The sequence below is a fragment of the Hyperolius riggenbachi genome, chromosome 7, assembly GCF_040937935.1.
Source record: "Hyperolius riggenbachi isolate aHypRig1 chromosome 7, aHypRig1.pri, whole genome shotgun sequence".
Classification (NCBI taxonomy): Eukaryota; Metazoa; Chordata; class Amphibia; order Anura; family Hyperoliidae; genus Hyperolius; species Hyperolius riggenbachi.
The window spans coordinates 26427396-26433428 of NC_090652.1; the positions used below are offsets into that span (position 1 = coordinate 26427396).

Consider the following 6033-nt stretch of genomic DNA (forward strand, 5'->3'; position numbering starts at 1 on the left):
AGAGACAGTGCAGTTAGGAAAGACTGCAGTAAGCCAGAGCAGATTAGAACAGGCATAGGAACTTATAGGATAGAAGAACTAAGGCTGAAAAAATTGTTACAGAGTCACTTTAAAGGCATGCCCATGAGAGGTGTTCGGAGTCCCTTTAATAACTAGGCTGTTTTACTTGCTTTATTTTGCTTCCTGAAACAGTTTTAGGCATGGAAGTGGCAGCTTCTGTCTTGTCGGTACAATGAGAATATAGTAAACATCACTGATAAGCTAATTACAGCCATCAATGTTTTCCTGGCAGAATTCAACTTTTGAGGACGGGGAGTGGTAGGAAAAGTTCAATAGTTCATGTATTTTCACTCTGGGACACTTAGAGAACCCGAGGTGAGTTCTAAGAATCCTATTAGCACACAGAGGCTGGGTCTGCATATAATGCCCAGCCTCTGTTGCTATACTGTTTCCCCCCAGGCCCCACCCTGCGCTCTGCTGTCCCTCATAAATCACACAGCCATGCTAACGACATAGCTAGCAGGCTGTTTACATCTGCACTGCCACTCCCCCGTCTGCGTCCCTCCCCTCCCCGCTGATTGGAGGGAAGGGATGCAGGTTGGTGCGGTGCTATAGAGGAGGCGGGGGAACGGCAAGAGTGACTGTGCTGATGTAAACAGCCTGCTATCGACACGCTGCGTGTGGCTAGCACAGCTGTGTGATTTATGGGGGATAGCAGAGCGCGGGGGGCCTGGGGGAGACAGTATAGCAACAGAGGCTGGGCATTATATGCAGACCCAGCCTCTGTGTGTCAATAGGATTCTTAGTACCCAACTCGTGTTCTCTTTAATAGATTGCCACTGATTAGAGACAGCAAAACATTCAACCTACTTTGTGAATGTTTAAATATAAAAGAAATCCCTGGGATACTTAAAACAAGGTCATTTTTAGGAGTAGGAGGATAAATATAATTGTTTATCTCATCGGTTTATTTTTCACCTTGAATTCGCTTTAAAAGACCTCAAGTAAATATGTTGTGTAACTGAAAAGATAAAGCTATATGTGACCGTTGCTAAAACCTGTCCCTTTATTGTTCAGGTGGAGAAGATTCTGGCTCCGTATCAGCATGAGAAGGTCCATCATGTTAAGACCGGTTACGAGGAAATATTTGAAGCAATCCCTTATACAGACAAGAAAAGGTGCAGTATTTTTTAGTGTTTTCACACCTCTTTGTTTATCTGTCTAGCTGTCTGTAAGGTGTATATCTAGACAAATACTAAAATACTACAGCAGGCAGCCGTTATGTATATAATGCAAAGTGTACATGTGCTAGTTTATGCAATTCAGCAGCAAAAGAGTTTATGGTCAGCTCAACTTCTTGGCTGCTGCCGGTCTGATCTGTAAGTGGCTTATAGCTTTCAGCATAGCATCGCCTTCTACATTATATAGATCAGGCGTCCCCAAACTTTTTTGGTCAAGGGCCAGGTCAAAATACTTCAAACTGCTGGGGGGCCGGAACATACATAAAATGATGTTGAAAAACATTACATTGAGTCTAGGTATTGATTCCCCCCAATCATGCCAGGAGGAGAACTACCAGCAGCAGCCATTCAGTCATGCGGTGCCCGGAGAACGTCTTTGAGCATCAGACAGTGAAGTATACCCAGGTGACTGCCTGCCGTTCAGTTGGACAGCAGTGTCACCTGATGCGGAATTCGATTGAAATACAGCGAATGCCAGGACCGCTATTCTATATGTGGGCCACCGATATTTAATGGTGCAGTGGGCCGCATCTATAAGTGTTACATTATGTGTTTAGGGGCCAGGGAAAAAGCCTAGGGGGGCCGCATTCGGCCCGCGGGCCTTAGTTTGAGGACCACTGATATAGATCATTTTTGGTATTACTTAGACTGTTTATTCAGTGTTTACTCTGTACAGTTTTACAGTATTACATCTGTTTGCCCTTTGCAGGTTAGAAAAAGTGGTGACGAAGATCCCAATGTCTTTGGCAGCCGTCATGGGTCTCATTCAGACCTTCTCCATGTACCAGCTCTTCCTGGGGGCGGAGCCTGAAAAAGCACAGAAAATGGTACAAACAACTCAGGAAAAGTAAGTCAGTAAAGTCTTTAGTATATAACTCATGTGCTCACACTTGATTTTCACTGACCACAATGAGTATTCACCGGCACACAGCAATTTTGAATAAACATTTACGTACAGATACGGCAATTTCGGCACAATGGCAACCGGCGCTGTCGGCAGCCCCATAGACTGCAGCACTGTTATTACTGTGGGGGCGTCTGAGCTTTTGATGCGGGTGTGAGAAAGCGGTGCGAGTGATTTTAAAGAGAATCTGTACTGTAAAATTCTTACAATAAAAAGCAGCATACCATTCTATTCATTATGTTCTCCTGGGCCCCTCTGTGCTGTTTCTGCCACTCCCCGCTGCAATCCTGGCTTGTAATTGCCAGTTTTATGCAGTGTTTACAAACAAAAGGCATAGCAAGTGATAAGCTGAGAGGAGCTCCGTGTGTGAGTCATACAGAGTGTGCAGGGGGCCTGGAGAGGGTGTCTATAGCTTCTAGCCAATCACAAGCAGCCCTGCACATTCCACACATTCAAGCCTTAGCCCGACAGACCAGACAGAGGAGAGGAGATTAGAACCTATAACAGAGATAATACAGCCACTGTGCAATTAGGAAAGGCTGCAGTAATCCAGAGCACATTAGAACAGGCATAGGCACTTATAGGATAGAAGAAATAAGGCTCAAAATTTTGTTACAGAGTCTCCTTAACCAGCGGCGGGTTGTTTGATGTATTTCCTTTTCCTTTTTTCTCTAGTTAAAAAGTCAGATAAGTTAATCACTTCACCACTGAGGCTTAAAGGGTCACTTAAGACTAAAAAAAAATGAGTTTTACTCACCTGGGGCTTCCACCAGCCCCCTGAAGCTGTCCCGTGCCCATGCAGTCTCCCTCGGATGCTCCTGTCCCCGCCAGCAGCTACTTCTGTTTTCAGCGACAGGCCTAGGAACGCAAAGAGATTCTTTGCGTTCCTTTTCCACAATAGCACCCTCTATACTGCTATTGCGGCCAGGAACGCGAAGGATCACTAGCGTTCCCAGGCCTGTTGGGCCTGTCGCCGAAAACAGAAGTAGCTGCCAGCGGGGACAGGAGGATCCGAGCGAGACTGCGTGGCAAGGGACGGCTGAAGGGGGCTGGTAGAAGCCCCAGGTGAGTAAAACTTTTTTTTTTTTTTTAGTCTTGGGGCTAGAGCAATTTTCACCTTTCAGCCTTTTAGGTCTTTCCATTCATTTGCCAATAACTTTATCACTACTTATCACAAAGGAATAATGTATACAGTATGATCTTGTTATAGTAAACTCTGATACAGTAAACATTTAGGTATAATAATATTTATTCAGATTTTTCTCCAGTTGGACTCCAAGCTCTCAAGAGCTGCAGCCACTGGGACGCGCTCAATGTTGTGGAGTCTTGCCTTAAACTCCTTACTGAATAGGTACCGACCCTTGCCAGTATTTGAACCCTGGTCTGCCATGTCAAAGGCGGTGCCCTTAACCAGTACACTATCCAGCCACGCTAAACTAATGTCCAGGTCCCGGCCAAGCACCATTATAAGTACATGGGAGTAACACTTGGTATAGTATAATCTGATATACTAAACCTCTGGAAATAGGAAACTCAGTCCACAAGTCCCAGCAAATGTGTCTTTATAAATATTCAATTTCCCTGCTCCCTTGGAGTTCACTATAAAAGTATAATAGAACTTCTGTTATAGTAAACCTGTTTCTTTGCCCCTGCGGTATTCTGTATCCCTCTATAGTGGGAAGTGGGCGGCTGCATGCGCCATATGTCAGAGGAGTCCCATGAGCTATGGGCAGGCTGGCAGCAAATTGTAGCCTGCTTGCTAACTGCTCACTACTCTGGGCCTGCAAGGATTAGATCAAAAATAACAGCCAGTGAGACCTATGCTTCCTGTGTAAGCTGCTGCTGCTGCTGCCTGATTACTGAGGGAATTGCCTGTCACCTGTGACCTGCTTGTGCATGGCTTCAAGGCCGGATTTACCATAAGGCACTGTAGGCACGTGCCTACAGGCACCTGATGATGGAAAGGCATCTCGCTTCTCTCCGCAAGGGCTCCCTCCTTCCCTATACAGAGTCCTAATGAGAGTGTAAATGAGAGGTTACTCACCCACCTCTCGGTATTCCTCTGGCCAGATCTCCCTTCAGTCAGGGGCACCTCTAGACACTTAATACTGAGGGTACCTCTGGCTACCTATTACTAAGGAGCACCTGTAGCTTCCTATGCCAGGCAGGGAAAGTAAGGGAGAAGTGATAGCTGGGACAGCCAGCACACTTGCAGTGCGGTTCGGAGGGGGTTTGTAGGTTCATGGAGGGTGCAGTCTAGGGTGCCAGGACATCTGTGTCTATAGGCTCCTGTGATTTAAATCCAGGCCTGATGGCTGCAATACTACAGTATCATCCAGGCTTCACAGAAATGTGGACAGATGAGCACATGTACCTGCAATAACTAGTGAGAGCTATGCTTCCTGTGCAAGCTCTTGCATGATTATTCTATGTAAATCCCTGCATTGTTGAACACTGTGCATTCTAATCTAGCTTAAACACTGTGCTCGCTTGCTGAAGCACTGGAAAAAAAAATTACTCCCAGAATTAACATACAGTACTACAGTATACTTTAAGTGCTTGAGCATGACAATTTCTGATGTAGTTAACTTCTACTATAGTAAACCACTTTTGCTTTTCCCTTGGAGTTTACTATAAAGGGATTCTACTGTATCTTGTTGTTTTTTGCCACCATGGTGGGTGTCCTGGGCGCGACATCCGCGTGCACTGCACATTACAAGCAGAAGACGAATAACTACAACCTGGAACGGGAACAGTCTTCCCACAGGGCATAGATATACTGCCACAAAGATGGCTAGTGAATAAAAAGCATAACGCTAAAACATGAACAATGCACACAAAAAAAAGCAATTGAGAACACATTAAAGTGCATGTTTTTCTTCACATGGATAAGTGTGCTCCCATGTATTACCGATTAAGGCAAATGCAGGACCACAGATTTCCTGTTCACTTATAAGACACTGAATTAGAAAACATACAGACCAGAAATAGGAAAACAAATCCTTGTTGCTCCCCATGATATCTGTACATGCTTCCAGCCATTTTTGACACAGGTTTGTTTTAATTTTAAGGTGTGTACCTCTTGGTGTGATCACATGACCTCCTGGAGTGATCATATGACATCTTGGGAGTGATCACATGACCTCTTTAAATGATCACATGGTGAATCTTGGTTCTGTTGCAGGTTCCTCCAGATTATGGGCGTGTCCTCCACGGATACGGAAGTTGAGTTGTGGATGTTTAACGTCTTGGTGCTGGCTGCCAAACCGCAGTGATGGTGAGGCTGCTGAAATGGAAGCTCTGCTGTGGAACTCAGTGCCGGCTGAACCAGAGTATTCTATTAGGTCTACATAGAAAATTTCAGTATGTATAAAAAAATATTGCACTAAAACCTTTGTATTTTTCTTGTATTCACGCACAAGGTTTATTAAAGAGAAATGGTAAAATATTGGCGACCCTGCCTGTTCTTTTCACTATTATTATAATGGTACAGAATGCGCCCACCCACTAAAAACTTTCCCAAGATTAATTAGTAGTTATGTCCACAGCAAGTTCAGAGTCTTCGCTATCATCAATCCACAGACAGTCTATTGATATATATGCAGACAGCGCTCCTCTTCTCATATCATAACCTGCAGGATGAAAACCTGTACATAGTGCATTACTGTTATATTTTCACACTGACACCCCAGTGATTTAAAGTGCTCCACACGTGCTCCACACTTGATGTAATAATTGCCACGACCCCTTCAGAATGCAGGCTCACCAGATATGGTCCACCTCACTTTTCAGGTGGGTCTCTCGCATGAATCAATAAGCCAGCGAACCAACCGCCTCAAATCTTCAAAAGAGTTTAATCCAGATTCCTCTTAAAATCACAATAAAACA

The 6033-nt window shown here is 44.6% G+C and overlaps 1 long non-coding RNA gene across 1 annotated transcript; it reads left to right on the plus strand.

Moving 5' to 3' along the window:
* Window positions 1-1081: 1081 nt before the first annotated feature.
* On the plus strand, window positions 1082-5437 carry LOC137524184 (uncharacterized). The gene is made up of 3 exons (XR_011022641.1): window positions 1082-1178; window positions 1951-2088; window positions 5330-5437. It is a non-coding gene; the product is annotated as an uncharacterized lncRNA (long non-coding RNA).
* The last annotated feature ends 596 nt before the right edge of the window (window positions 5438-6033 follow it).